This window comes from Rhinopithecus roxellana, chromosome 18 (assembly GCF_007565055.1).
Source record: "Rhinopithecus roxellana isolate Shanxi Qingling chromosome 18, ASM756505v1, whole genome shotgun sequence".
Classification (NCBI taxonomy): Eukaryota; Metazoa; Chordata; class Mammalia; order Primates; family Cercopithecidae; genus Rhinopithecus; species Rhinopithecus roxellana.
The window spans coordinates 49,459,888-49,475,522 of record NC_044566.1 but is presented as its reverse complement, the minus strand read 5'-3'; the positions used below and the strand labels follow the sequence as shown (position 1 = coordinate 49,475,522).

At 41.7% G+C, this 15,635-nt stretch overlaps 1 long non-coding RNA gene across 2 annotated transcripts in view; it reads left to right on the top strand.

The window, feature by feature from the left end:
• Window positions 1-405: 405 nt before the first annotated feature.
• Window positions 406-15,635, top strand: part of LOC115894587 — a 176,554-nt gene continuing 161,324 nt past the window's right edge. For both annotated transcript variants that reach the window (XR_004054715.1, XR_004054714.1), the window contains exon 1: window positions 406-1,169. This is a non-coding gene — a long non-coding RNA (uncharacterized LOC115894587). The remainder of the gene's footprint in view (window positions 1,170-15,635) is intronic.

Sequence of the window (15,635 nt, the reverse complement as noted above, 5' to 3'; positions counted from 1 at the left end):
GGTTGTACAACGTGCCAATCAGCGCTCTGTGGCTAGCTAGAGGTTTGTAAAATGCGCCAATCAGCACTCTGTAGTTAGGGTTGTACAACGTGCCAATCAGCGCTCTGTGGCTAGCTAGAGGTTTGTAAAATGCGCCAATCAGTGCTCTGTAAAAACGCAACAACCAGGGCTCTATGGCTAGCTAGAGGTTTGTAAAATGGACCAATCAGCGCTCCGTAAAATGGACCAATCAACAGGACGTGGGCAGGGACAAATAAGGGAATAAAAGCTGGACCCCCCCCCCCCCCCGCGCCCCCCCTCCCCCCCCACCAAGCCAGCAGTGGCAATCCCCTTTCAGGTTATGGAAGCTTTGTATGAAAGTCACCTTTCAGGGTATGGAAGCTTTGTTCTTTTGCTCTTTACAGTAAATCTTGCTGCTGGTTGCTCTCTGGGTGCGTGTCACCTTTAAGAGCTGTAACACTCACAGGGAAGGTCCCCAGCTTCATTCTTGAAGTAAGCAAGACCAAGAACCCACAGGAAGGAACCAACTTCAGACACAAGAGCAACAGGCTGCTACTGCGAAGAGGCCCAAACAGCAGAGATCTCAGCACTTCCAGCATGGGCAGACAACCCAGCATCCCATTACTACACGTTGACCCCAGTCTCACCGCCACCCCTGGATGTGCCATACCCACACTCCGTCTGCCTGGTTGGAAGTGGTTTGGGGGAAGACGAAGGGATAGCAAATGGTAGACTGTCACTTGGTCCTCCAAGCGCAGGAGAGGCTGACCAGCATTTATTAACCACGTGGTGAACTGCCCGTTGTCCGAACAGTCACCATCAGGTCCTAGCGGCAGGCCAGGTCAGCGCAGTGTCTGGTGTGAGGGCCTGGACTTTCAAAATGCATCTATGGCCAAGGTGAGGCAGCAGAGGCAGAAAAGGCCGAGGCCCAGCAGGCCAGCCAGCCCTTCAAACTGCAGCCCTCGCTGCTGGTACATGGTCGTGCGCAAACTTCGGCACACGCCAGCGCAGGCAGCACTAGCTGTTGGCTGAGGGCAGTCTTGACTTGGCGGCGGTCCGAAGACAGAACCAGGGGCTCAGGCTCTGGCTTCTGCTTTGCCAGAAGCCTCCACGGGCATCTGCTTCCATGAACTGAGCTCCTCCTCCTGCTGGACAACTTCAGGGGCAAGGTGAGTGTCTCCTTCCTGGAGGTCATGATAGCCTCTTTTGGAAGTTATTTTAAAAATACGTTGATTTTTGAATGTGAAACCCAACTTTTTTTCTTAAACCCAAATTGTTCATGGTGTGTTATCTCTTTTGTAGGTGACTACATTTGATTTACTAAAATTTTGTATTTCATTTTTTGCATCTGTATAAATGTGAGCGAGCTGGAGCTCTAATTGTCTTTTATTGTAATGTCATTGGCAAATTTTGGTTTCAGTGTTATGCTGTCTTCATAACATGATTTGGTGAGGATTGTCTCTTAATACTTTACAGAATTTGTCTATTTTAGGTAATTTTTTTCCATAGATAGTTCGTGGAAGTCTCTGGTGAATTCTGGATCTAGAATTTTCATTAAGGGAAGGCTTCAATAGTTAGAGAACTATTTTGAGTTTGCATTTGGTTTTGATAAGTTGCACTTTCCTTAGGGTTTATTTCATCTAAAATGTTAAATTATTTGGCCTAAAGTTGTTCACAGTGATCTCTTATGAGCTTTCTAATGTCTAATAGGACCTGTAATGATGTGCTCCTTCTCGGTCCTAATTTTAGTTGTGTGAGCGCTCTCTCTTCATGGAAACTCATACCCCTGACCACAGCTCATTTTGCTGGGCTGGCCAGCTCCAGCCCTGGGCCAACTGTAGCCTGGTGTCTGTTTTAATAAAATAAAGTTTTGTTGGGACACAATCACACTTATTCATTTGTATATTATCTATAGCAGCACCACAATGCCAGAGATAAAGAGTTTCACAGGGACCGTAAAGTCTGCAACAACCAAAAAAAAAAAAAAAAAATTTATCTGGTCCTTTACAGAAGAAGTTATCTTATTCCTGATCTAGGCTATTAGTCTACTGAATGAACCAACTTTTTCCTTAGTTTCTCCTCTCCTGTGTTTATTTCAGTAATATATTTTATTTTTTATTTAAATTTAATTTGCTTTTTAAAAACTTCTTGAAATAGTTTCTCAGATAAATTGATTTCCAGTTCTTTTTCTTGACTGGATTATTAAGCCATAAATTTCCCTCTCAATAAGGCTTTGATTGTGATTCTTAAGCTTTGATATATTTTCATTATCATTTAGTTCAAAATATTTTCTAATTTCCATTATAATTTTTAATTTGAATCTTGGGTTATTTAGCATTGGATTTCTTACTTTCCAAATATATTTCTAGTTATTTTTGTTGTTAATTTCTAGGTGAATTTTGGAGTCCTCTGGGAATATAGCATGTATGATTTTTTCCTTTGAAAGTTTTGAGACCTGCCCTATTCTCCAACATATGGTCAATTTTGGTAAATATTCTCTGCGCACTTGAAAAAAACGTGCATTCTGAAATTATGTACAGTGTTCTAAATATGTCAATTAGGCTCGTTTTGTAATCCTGTTTCCCTAATCTGTATCCCTACTGATTTATTGTTTGCTTGTTCTTCTATTATTGAGTTATGTTATAATCTCTCATTGTAATTGTGGCTTTTTTACATGTCCTTTTACTTCTGTTATTTTGGCTTTATATATTTTTCATACAAATATGGGTTAGGTACATACAATTTCAGAATTGTATATGATCCTGGTGGATTGACCATTTTATCTTGTGAAACATCCTTATTTATCTCTGGTAATTAACCCTGCCTCAATGTTTATTTTCCTGATATTTAATAAATTGTAGTAGCTAATTCTTTGCTCAGCATTCCAGTGTCCTATCTTTTCCTTCTTTTTTAATCTGACCAATGGATTCACACATCACACAATTCTTTACTTTCAATATTTAAATGCTCTTACAATTAGTACCTGTTGCCTATCAGCAGTATATGACTGATTTTTTATTAAGTCTAATCTACCAATCTTTACATTTCAATTTGAGTATGTAATACAGATGTACTGTATTTACTGATATATTTTAGTAAAGGCTATTTTCCCCACTTGTTATCTTTCTTTTCCTAATCTTTATTGGCTCTTGTGAATTAATTATTTCTCATAATTCAAATGTTCTCTGTTAATGTTTATAATCTTTTAGTAGTTATCTTAAATTACTGACTTTTTAGAAAATAAAACAATGCCTTTACCTCTCCCAAACAATGTAAGGACTTTAAATCTACTTCTCTCCCCATCAACTTATGTAATATTGTTGTCATATGTGCTGATTCTATATAAATTTCAAATCCTAGAGGATGTGATTGTGTTACAGAGTCAGTATTCTTGTACATTTACCCATATTGTCACTAGTTCTCTTGGTTGTTACTCCTTTTGGCATGTCCTTGCTTCACTGAGAAGTCATCTTTCTTCAACCTAAAGAATACGTCAGTATTGGCCGTGTGCGGTGGCTCACGCCTGTAATCCCAGCAATTTGGGAGGCCACGGCAGGCAGATCACCTGAGGTCAGGAGTTCAAGACCAGCCTGCCCAACGTGGTGAAACCCCGTCTCTACTAAAAGTACAAAAATTAGCTGGGCATGGTGGCGGGCACCTGTAATCCCAGCTACTCAGGAGGCGGAGGCAGGAGAATTGCTTGAGCTCGGGAGGTAAAGGTTGCAGTGAGCCGAGATTGTGCTACCGCACTCCAGCCCAGGTAAAAAGAGCAAGACTCCATCTCAAAAAAAAAAAAAAAAAAAAAAAGTCAGTATTTCCTTTAGTGTGAAGCTTCTATGGTGATTTTTTTCCCTTAGTTTTGTTTGACTGAAAAATGTCTTTATCTTCTTTTTTTTATAATGAGACTTTATCTTCCTGCCTTTCTAATTTCCTCCTGGCTTTTATTTTCGAAAATTTAAGTGTGATATTTTCTAGGTGCTATTTCCTTCTATGTATCTTTCTTGTGGCTAATGGAGCTTGGTTAGTATCCTTTTTCTGTTGGAACATTGAGGGTCATGGTTATTTCTTCAGCTGCTACTTTTGCTCTATTTTCTCCCCCTAGAACTCCCATTATAGGTCTGTCAGACTTTTCACCATGTCCCATATAACTCTTAAGTATTTTTCCTGTATTTTCCATCTTTTTGTCCCTTTGTGTCAGTCAATATGTTTTATTTTGGCCTATATTCCAGTTTACTAACCATCTTTTTAATAGTATCTTTTTCTTGTCTGTTCTTTTTTTTTTTTTTTTAGAGACAGGGTCTTACTCTATCACCCAGGCTGGAGTGCAATGGTGTGCAATAGCTCACTGTAACCTCGAACTAGTGGGCCCAAGTGTTCCTCCTGCCTCAGCCTCTCAAGTAGCTGGGACAAGAGGCATGCACCACCACACCTATCTTGAACTGTACCTAACTGACTTTTAAATCTGTCCATTTGGAATCATGCTATGAGGATTTTTTTAAAACAGCTTTATTGAGACATTAATTCACACACCATACAATTCACCCATTTAAAGTGTATAGTTCAGTGGCTTTTAGTATATTTACATGGTTGTGTATCCATCACCACATTTCTTTTTTACATTTAGAACATTTTTGGAACATTTTTATTACCTGGAAAAGAAACCCTGACCCCTTAGCCATCACCACTTAACCTCCCATCATGCCCACCTCTGGGCAACCACTAGTCTGCTTTCTGTCTCTATAGATTTGCTTGTTTTTGACATTTTCAGTATGTGGTATTTTGTGGCTGGTTTCTTTCACTCAGCGTAGTTTTCAAGGTGGATCCATGTTGTACCACGTATCAATCTTCATTTGTTTTTATTTCTGAATAACAATGTATACGTGTACCATATTTTATTTATTCATTCATCTGTTGATGGATAATTATGTTGTTTCCATCTATTGAGTTTTATATTTCACTGATAGTTTTCAATTTTAGAATGTAATTTGATTCTTTTTTATATTTTCTGGTTCTAACTCTTGTTAGAACTTCTTGTTAATTTATTGAACATATCTAGCTGTGTCTTATATCTACAGTATCTGGATTGTTTTCATTGTTGCCACTCTGTTTCTGTTTCTTTTCCTCTCATTTTCTTTTCTCTTTAGCCTTGTGTTTTTGTATACCCATTTATTCTTTATTGAACTTTTCAGATATTTTTCATGAAAAATGGCAGAGATAATTTGTGGCTCTGGATTATCCTATCCCTTCCCGAGAGGATTTACTTCATTTCTGGAAGGCATTTAGGCAGGGAAGCTGATCACCTTAATCCAATCATGCTTGACTTAACTGTGAGGTGTGGTCTATTGCTGGTTCACCCATACATTTTAGGCTTCCAATCCCGAAAGCCCAGGGTGTTTACCAGGGTCCCTCCTTCTTAGTGATTTCCAAGTTTTGACCGTTAAATCTGGAGCTGTTAAAAGCCTTTCTCTGTTTCTCAGACTCTTAGCTGCCACTTTCACTTTGAACATCAGTAACAGCCGTAAGTATCAAAGTGACCCTGAATTGTGGGTTTTTTTTTGGTTTTCTCCTCTGCCATATCTTTGCCTCACAAGTTTTACTTTCTTGATAGGTCTCATGTCTTTAAAAATATTTTAAAAACATGTATTATCCTGCTTCTCTGGTTATTCTCAGCCAGAAGGCTTCTTTGAAACAATCTAGTTGGCCGATGCTGGAAACAGAAGCCTACCCACGAATTTGTTAAGAATCATTTCTTTCAAGGATATGGTAAAGCAAGCATTCTTACACATGGCCGATTAGAGTATAATCTAGTTCACTTCTCTAAAAAGCAGTGTGTCAGTTAGCCCGTGGTCTTAAACATATTATACCCTTTGATTCAGCCGTTCTAATTCTGTGAGCAAATCAGAAATAAATTATTAGAGAGGCAGAAAATATATTTACATACAAGGATATTCATTAAAACTCTTAATAGAGAAAATTGGTTCTGAACTAAATATTCAATGATAAGGATGATAATTATGGTACATCTATGAGATAGAATAGTATGTGGTAATTCAAAATCATGTATTGAAAAGTATTTATTGATATAGAAGAATAAGATATAAAGAGGAAAATGATATATACTTTTCATGGAGCATGATTCCAATTTAAAAAAAATTATAGGCCGGGCGCAGTGGCTCAAGCCTGTAATCCCAGCACTTTGGGAGGCCGAGACGGGCGGATCACGAGGTCAGGAGATCGAGACCATCCTGGCTAACATGGTGAAACCCCGTCTCTACTAAAAATACAAAAAACTAGCCGGGCGACGTGGCGGGCGCCTGTAGTCCCAGCTACTCGGGAGGCTGAGGCAGGAGAATGGCGTGAACCCGGGAGGCGGAGCTTGCAGTGAGCTGAGATCTGGCCACTGCACTCCAGCCTGGGTGGCAGAGCGAGACTCCGTCTCAAAAAAAAAAAAAAAAAAAATTATGTGTTTAGGGAAAATGCCAGAAAGATACAAACCAATTTTTAATGAACTTAATGTTAGATGGTGAGATTAACGGTTTTTAAACATTTTCTTCTTTATACATTTTTGCATTTTCAAAGGTTTTTCATATTGAGTATGTGCTATTTTTGTAATGAAGTCACAAAAAAACCTAAACTCACTTTTAATCTGGCGGATTATATTCCATTCTTTTAATATAGAGCAAGCTAGAAATTCTTTACATTTTTAAAATCTTAGAAATTAAGAGAAAGACACTTGCAGAAAACCACATAGGATGTTGCTGGAGAGATGACAGTGAGCACTTTCATCATGCTCCAGGGAGAAGGTGGCTGCGTGACTCTAGCTGTCCTTTCAATAATTGACAGAGGTTTCAGCCTTTGCAGACTTGGTGGTCTTCAGATTCGTATTGATTGAAAGAATACTTCTCTACACAAGTACAACAGATTTTGAAGTCTTTTTCATTGTGAAAGGCATATATCCAACCAGATTTTATTAGCTACAATTTTTGTTTTTAAAACCTCTTTGTGGTATTAGGGAAATTCTCTTCTTGAAATTCCAAATTGATTTTCCAGCTGGGTGTGGTGGCTCACGCCTGTAATCCTAGCATTTTGGGAAGCTGAGGCGGTCGGATCACTTGAGGCCAAGAGTTTGAGACCAGCCTGGCTAACATGGTGAAATCCCATCTCTACCAAAAAATAAGGCGTGGAGGCGTGTGCCTGTAGTCCCAGCTACTTGGGAGGCTGAGGCACGAGAATTGCTCATACCCGGGAGGCGGAGGTGCAGTGAGCCAAGATTGCACTGCTGCACTCCAGCCTGGGTGACAAAGCGAGACTTTGTCTCAAAAAAGGAAAAAACAAAACAAAACCCCAAAAAAACTTCAAATCGATTTTCATGAGAACCGATTTTTCCCACTGTTCTTTACAGAACAGATCATTTATGGAGGGATCTTATCTTCGAAGAGGGAGGGTGAGAAGGGGCAGTTTGGTTATTTGACTGATTACGTAGCAACTCCATATGGGATGTTTCATTTCACATTCTTGAGTTAATCCTTAACTGATTTCTTATATCTGACCTCTATTTTCTTTGAAATGTTGGTGAACCAATCTTCTTCCCACCCACCCCAACACTTTACTTTCTTCCCCAGCTTGGTTTCAGATAACGGGCAACCTTATGATGTTTATTGCTTCAGATATGGACAGTTTGGGAACTATCGAAAGTTTCTCATTGCTCACCTGTAATAATACTTTTCATGATGGCACTAGGATCCTAAATTCTGGTCTGATTCAGGAAGATGGTCTATTTTCATATTTAAATTGGCCTGAAAAAAGTAAGGCTTTCTTGATACAGGTAGGGGTCCACTGCCCTGAAATGTTGCTCAAAAGCACATTTCAATTTTATTCAAAAGCTTCTTTTATGTGTATTCCCCCAAAGCACCTTAGCTGAAAATCACATTTTATTTTAGAGCTTTATACAGACCAATGTCTCTTTCTTACTTCCTGTATACCAATAAAATTGTGTGTTTCAATTTAACCTCAATCTGCCTGTGTTTAAAATATAAAGGTAAGGTTAAGGGCTTTCACTGCTAGCAACCCTACCTGGACATCTCTATTTCTAGAGAAAACCTTTTACTGAGAACATTTTATTGGTCCTGCAGCTCAACTCTGCTATATATGCCAGCCTATCCTATTAATCCTTAGCTACAAAAATATCAGAATCATTTATGAGCTAAAGTTTTTTTTTTTTTAGCTTTTTAATTTTCTGAACCTTTGTGGTATTATTTGGGTCAGTTTGGTTGCTGGCTCTTCCCCCCTGCCCTTCAACCCAGTGTCTCTCAGTTGGGGAGAAGAGTCTCGGGACTATGGGGACCAAGAGGCTTTAGGACTGACCACCTACTGTAACTGGCTGTCTCATGCTGGTCCCTTGGCCTGATTTGGGACACAAGATGCCCCATCACTTTCCTTTTGTGTTGTTCTTCAAGTTCTGGAATCCCACACCAGCTCACCTTGTTTTTTTGGTCTTCTTTGGGGCCTACTGCACTATTTCCAAATTTTATAGTGTGTGTAGTGGGAGGAGCTGGGAGAAGTGGCTCTGCACCGTTTTGTGTAGACTAGCTCTTTTTAGCTGTATAAAAGGTTTCTTCTATTCAGACTTCTCCTCTTATTCCTAAAATGACACTCTACCTTCAGAGACCACATGTGATTTTTAATGCCAGGATTCCAAGGCTTGTTCTCTGCTCATATACAAAAGCAGTGATTGGGTTGAGGTGGTACAGAACCCGTGATATTGTCTGGACCAGTTCTCCAGCTGAGTCTCAGGATCACCTAGGACGCAGTTGCAGACGTCATCCTCATACTTCAATGTCATACTCAAACGAGCTTGGCAGAAATGTGTAAATGTGTTAGAATTAGGGCCTGAGGAGCCACTGTCATGCTTCATTTTGCCCTTTCATGGTTAACAAAAACAGACTGACTGCTGAGCCAGGGATCTTTGTTTCTTGGAAGATTTTGCCTCACCTGGGTTCTTGCCTCCTGACAGAAGCTTGGCTGTGTCCACATTTTTATTCATCAAAGCAGGGGTCTCAAGTGAAATGTGGATGTCACCACTGGGCTTTAGGAATGTTGGCGGCTCCTGGAGAACTGGTAGAACAGACTGGAAACCTGGGTGTCTCCTGGGAAACAACTTCAGTCACGTCTTCTGCTGGAGTTCAGACAGAGGCATATGCTGTTCTTGACTCTTCTCTTTCATTTACCTTCCATATCTAGGACATCCACAAATTTGTTACCACAATCTTCCAATATATCCAGAATCCAATAGCTTCTCATTATCTCCCTACCTCCCTGACAAACCACCATCCACTCTCAGCGGACAACTGCACTAGCCCACTAGCTCGTCTTTCCTCCCCTGTATCTCCCCTCCCCTAGAAATGCAAGTCAGATCATGAAACTCATCTGTTTAAATCCATCCAATGTTTTCCATCTCATTCAGGGTCAAATGCAAAGTTCTTCAGTGGCCTGTAGTGCCTGGCATGATCTAGCTCTGATACTTCACTGGTTACATTTGCTGCTTCTCTCCTCCTTGCTCATTTCTCTCCAGCAATGTCAGTCCTTGAACGTGCCAAGCACTGCCCCACCTCAGCACCCTTACCCTCAAGTCCCCCGACTGCAATGTTCTTCCCCCACACATCTGCATGGCTAACTCTTCACCTGCTCAAATGGCACCCTTCTCAGGTTTTGCAGACCACTCTGTAAAATTCGTTCTCCACTCTCGGGTTGCTCTTAATCCCCTTATTCTGCTCTATTTTTCTTCATGGCACTTGGCATCACCTAATACAGATATGTATCTGTTTGCCTCTTTGCCCCTTATGGAAATGAGAGATAGGACTTTAATGTGTTCCTTCTTTGTATCCAGAACCTAGAACAGAGCTTGGCTTGTGATGGGCTTCCACTGTTTAATGAATAAATGAAGGAGTAAATGAATCAAGATAAGCTCATACATCTCTTCAATGTGGAATTGGAAAGCCTTCCACAGGAACTCGTTAGAAAGAAATAAGGCCTACAAGAGTTTTAACCAGGAGCTGAGAAAGGTAATTCTGAAAGCAAAATAATGACTATCTTTAGGCCCAATGCCCACTGGACACATGGCTGGTCTTTGGAAAACAATGAGGTTGTAAATAAGATCAGAAAGATTCGTTTACCCGAACTACAAAATATGAGTGCGGGCACAACACTGCTCTGGGAATGGTGTTCTTCCCCTTTCACCAGGTATTAGTTTTCTATCGTGTGTAACACAATACCAGACAGCATCATTACGTCACAGTTCTGTAGGTCAGAAGTGCAGGCAGGCTTGGCTGTGTTCTCTGCTTAGGGTCTCATACAGCTGATGTTAAGGTCTTGGTTGAGCTGGACTCTTATCTGGAGGTTCTGGGGAAATATCTGGTATCAAGCTCATTCAGGTTGTGGCAGAATTAAGTTCCTTGCAGTTGCAGGGCTGAGGTTCCCATGTTTTTTCTGGCTGTCATCCGGGAGCCACTTTCAGCTTCTAGAGGCACCTGCATTTCTCCCCCACGTTGCCCGTCCATCTTCAAGCAAGCAACAGCACCTCAAATCCTTCTTGTGCTTTGAATCTCTCTGCCTTTTCTCTCTACCATTAGCTGGAGAAAACTCTGCTTTTAAAGAGTCTCTTAGGTTTATGTTGGACCCACCCGGATAATCTTTCTTTTGCCAAATAAGGTAGCATAATCACAGAAGTGATTGCTCATCATATTTACAGATCCCACTTACACTCAGAAGGACCCACACTGTGAGTCATTCCTAGAATTCTGCCGCACATCACAATCCAGCTAGGCACTGAGAGGGTTCCTGGGATCAGAGTGTTACCTGATGGAGGAGCAGTGGTCCCCACTGTACCTGCAAGACCATTTGTCGGGAACTGTTTTGCCATGGGGCATATGAAGGGAAATGGGCTACTTCTGGGAGAGGCAGCAAGATCCTTTAAGCCTGGTAGGCTAGAGGCACTTGCAGGAATAGACCTGTTTATGCACCTGTGATGATGACTTTATAGAGACCTATAGAAAGACTTGCAAAGAATTTCCAAAGGTTCAGTGATCCTGCAGGGCCTCAGAGGAATCAAATGTGAGTTATTACTGTTCGAGTGACCATGTTTGTGCGCATTCAGTAGTGAGGGCTGGAAAAACGTTCCCCAGGTCAGAGCAGATGTTAGTGACTCGGGGACCGATGACCCTTCTATGGCCTTGTCCTTTCCATTTCAAGATTATAAACCTGGTAAACAGCTAAGCCAGCATTCAACCACGGGTTGTCACGCTCAAAAACCCATGAATTTTCTCAAGAACTCTGCCAGGAATGGGAAATGGGTGGCATGCTTACTGTGACGCAGCACTCCTGTACCCTATCACTGACCACACACCGCCTTCCTGCAGCCTAGGAATCATCACGACTGCTGTCGACTGCCACTGGCAGTTAAACGGAGTTGAAATCCAGCGCCGAACTTAACTCCCATCCCTGGAGACCACACTGTATCTCAAATTCTGGCAATGCCAGAAACAGAAAGATTTCTGCCAATTTCTTACTCAGCTGCAAAATCCTGTATTGTAAATGTCAGAGGAATACCTTGACTCCCTCTATTGTGTGCCTTTAGTCGAATCTGACTAGGAGGAAGGAATTTAAAAGGACTGAAATCTTTTATACATTTTTGGACTATTAAACTTATAATTCTGGGATTTTCCTCTCCTAGCTTTTCTTTTTTTCTAAGTATTTCACTGATTAAAATGAATGAGAAAGGAATTAAAATGAATAAATGGCAGGAATGTAGACCCAAAGAGGATATACTAAAGCCATTTGTGCTATTAAAACTTCTTAGAGGGAACTGATGATGTTAACATTAAGAGGCTGTGCTCTGTTCCCACAGAGAAGCAGGGCAGCCTTAGGTGAGCTGTCAGGAAGCTCAAGTTAATGGAAATTACTGGAAGCTCTGAATGCATTGCTAAGAGAGGTGGGCCGGGGGGTGGGGTCTCTTGGACGGTGCAGCAGCTGTATTTGGAACTGAGAAGGTAGGAAAGGGTCTACTGGAGTGTCATGTAGTCCTATATTTTGAAATGCAAAGGTTGTCTTCTTTGTATTGACATTTTTAGGATGCATTCACATGATGCAGCCATCTCACAATAAAGATCAGGTACTTCTTTCTAGATATTTCTTGTTCAGACAACCGAGACGAAAAGAAAAACCATACTTGAGACTCAAAGACAGCAAACGGAGGTTACTCTTAAGTTGGCCTTATGAGCCCATGATCTAACCTCCACATACTCCACCATCACTTCTCAGGATCTGAGTGGAAGTCACACTGGCCTCAAGGTTTTCGGTGTGGCTGTTCTCTCTTTGGCCTGCTCTCAGCTACCTCTTTGTCAGACTAACTCCTATTTAGTGGTGCATGGTAGACACATCTGATAGCAATAACTTAACAAGCATACCCTGAGAATGACCCTTATGGCAGACACATCTGAATGTGGGTTCCAAGCTCAGGAATCTGGGAGCGGCCAACCCGGAGAGTCATTCTTTATCAGTGAGGAACACCTGAGCCCCCAGCCTGTTCCCTGGAACCTGGGTCATACAGGGGATCTAGGCCCTTTTGTGTTGGATTAAATTAAGGTTGCCAGGTGGGGATTGTTGGGAGAGCGTTCTAAGTGAAGGTGCTGTACAAACGGCATGCTTTTTAACAAGCAGCGTTGGTTCTCTTGTCTAGCCTGCTGCCACCGCACCATCTCTTTGGGTAAGTTCCCCACTGATAAAACCCTGTGTCTCCTTTGCTGGTTCTGGGACTCTTCTTTGGTTTCTTGAACTTAGTGCCGTCCCTACTGAAGTGAATAGGGATTCAACATGACAAGTTTTCTTGTCTTAATTTAGGTGCATGCCTTGTGGGGCTCTTCTCTGTCTTGCAAACCTTATCAGATGCCCCAGTTACACACTTGCCTAGAGCCTTGTACTTTGCCTCAGTCACACTTGTGGTTACTACTCAGTAATGCTTATTGAATAATTAATTTATTGTGTGCTGTAGTTCTTTTTATAAATGAGATTGTCAATTTCTTGAGGCCAGGAATTAAGTCTTTCATTCGCTGCCGTATCTGCAAAACCTCGCTCAGTATTTAATACTCAGGTGAGGGCTTGGCAAGTATGTGTTGAATGAATTACCATGAGAAACAAAAAACTAGGACCCTGGAGCGCTGGCTATGATAAAAAACATGCAGCAGGTGGGTTTTGTTTTGTTCATTCTCCCTCTGGTAGCATCTCTCCTCCTGCATACGTCCACACACGCCGGGCTCATGTTTATAGGACGTAGCTCCCAGTTGACTGTTAGGTATTTCCTCAGCTAACGAACAGAGTTGACGATGACCAGGGGTGTTTTCAGCTATATTTGGAGAATTTTAAACAACAGAGATGTTTCTAAGTTTTAGCTGCTTGGAAGATTTTAAATTGGTAACCAAGGTAGTGATCGAGGAAATATCATGTGCTATAAGAAGATTCTCCCCCATACTATTAAAGGAATCTCCAAAATGAGGCCGCACAGCAGATGGGGGTAGGTGGGAGGGACATTTTTGTGGCAGTGGTGATGCAGGTGGAGTGAATTAGATCAGCTGTTTTTGTTTTTAACAGAAAATGGTGATGGTTGAAACTGACAAGACAGCTGGCATTTTTATTAAAGCCTCCAGCAACTACACACCTTAGTAATATGAGGGACTCTGCCTGGTTGATTGGTAGGTGGATGGGTGGATGGTTAGTTGGTTGTTTTTTTCTGGTCAAGCTTGACTTTCTAAATGTGTAATAAAGTCATAAGACTTCCATGCCTTTGCCAGAAAGGAGCCTTTCTGGTCAGAATTAACTGTGTACCTTGGTGCTCCCAGAGTGGTCAGTAGACATTTTATTTCATTTTCTGCTCCCCCAACAGGCAGTAGGCCTTTTAGGACAGGAAGCCCATTTCCCGGATCTGTGTCCAGAGTCTCAAGCCCAGTGCATCGCAAGAGTCAGTCCTTAAGATGAATGTGTTCATTTAAACCCAAACGAATGTTTTAGAGGAGCCGCCTGGCCTGGCCTCTCTCACTACCAAGCCTTAGTTGACCATAGAGAAACAAGTCTGAGGCGTCTGGTGTGCGTGTACATTCGTGGCCTTTCTCCTCCTTTTTTCCTTCTGAGTTTTTCTCCCCTCTCTCCTTTCTTTCTCTTCTTTCTTCCTCCTTGTGTCTATCTCAGTTTCTGAGTGATTCTTGTCTGTTTCTCTCCCTTTTCCTCCCTTCTCTGTGACATGAAGGGTTTATAAGTTGTGAAGTGCACAGGGAACCCTTGGCAAAAGGAGAAAAGAGGGCAGAAATCCAGCTACACTGTACTGGCTGAGGCATAAGTGCTGCCATGGGATTTTCTCTGCCCAGAGAAGGCGTCTTTTTCTAATGTACATAGAAGTGTTTTGGGGGCTAACAGCGGCCCTTTCCTTCCCTAGAATATTACCAGGGAAAACAGTTATTTTCTACTTTCTTTTCGATCCGGGCTTCCTCGTATCTCAATAAACCCTTCATTACTCTCCTTCTCCCATCTGCTGACCAAATGTGGGCAGGTTGGAATTGCATTTCTATTAGAAACATATCATGAAAAAAGTGTTTTGCAATATTTAGGGCTTGTGTCTTTTTTTCTGCTTATCTTTTATTTTTGTTGGGCTCTTTTGAGTAGAAGAGCTAAACTTCCAATCATTTTCCTTAGATGTTTCCCTCTAATTTTTTCTTCCCAATTGTCTATATCACTAAACCCTCCTAAGCTCTTGTTGATCCACTGGCAGTGAAGGTGTGTTTATATAACCATGGTGTTTGTTCCATAGTCTCTGACTGAAAATATTGAGGATGAGAAACCTTTGCATCTGTAAGCTGCCTGACAATCAGAACTGCAGACAGGGAAGTTTGCGTTTTGGGAATGCTCTTGAGATTGAGGTCCATTTCTAATTATCTTTTGTATCTGGAGTTCCTGGCACATTCTTAGCATATAACAGGCATTCAGAAAGACTGCTGAATGCCTGAAGAAGTGAGTGAATAAATCCTCCCCTAGCCACAGGCTATTTAGGAGACTCACACTAGTATTAGTAGCCAGTAAAAATCCAGGTCAGGGCAGGCACTGACCCTTACATTCCACTGGTTAGCTGCAGTGAGATGATACTTGTATTAGGCTCTTGTGCGATTCAAGAAACAGGAGCATGCTAAGGTTAACCCACTTAAAAAACACAAAATACATGGAAGCCAGGGAGACTGGAAACCAGTTCAGCATTTTATAGACAAGGTCTCCGCAAGGCCTGGCAGATCAAGAGAGCAGGACAGATTGTTCCCTGACCTGCCTCTCCACCATTGTGATGACAGTGATTTTGGTCTGCCTCTGCTATTCCCATTGACTGCTTCTTGCTGTTCTCCAACCTCACACCTCCGCCTGGTGTCTGGCCTTGGAGTTTCTCCCAGTTTCTGTACATTCTCCTTTCTGGTGGCTGTCACTGTAGGTCCTATTGTCCAGCTCTTCTGACTAGGTTGTCCAGCCATGTCCGAGAGAGGTTCTGCTGTGGAATGCAAAGCCGTTGTACCGGGCTGCATCAGGGACAGTGTCCTGGATGTGGCAAGCCC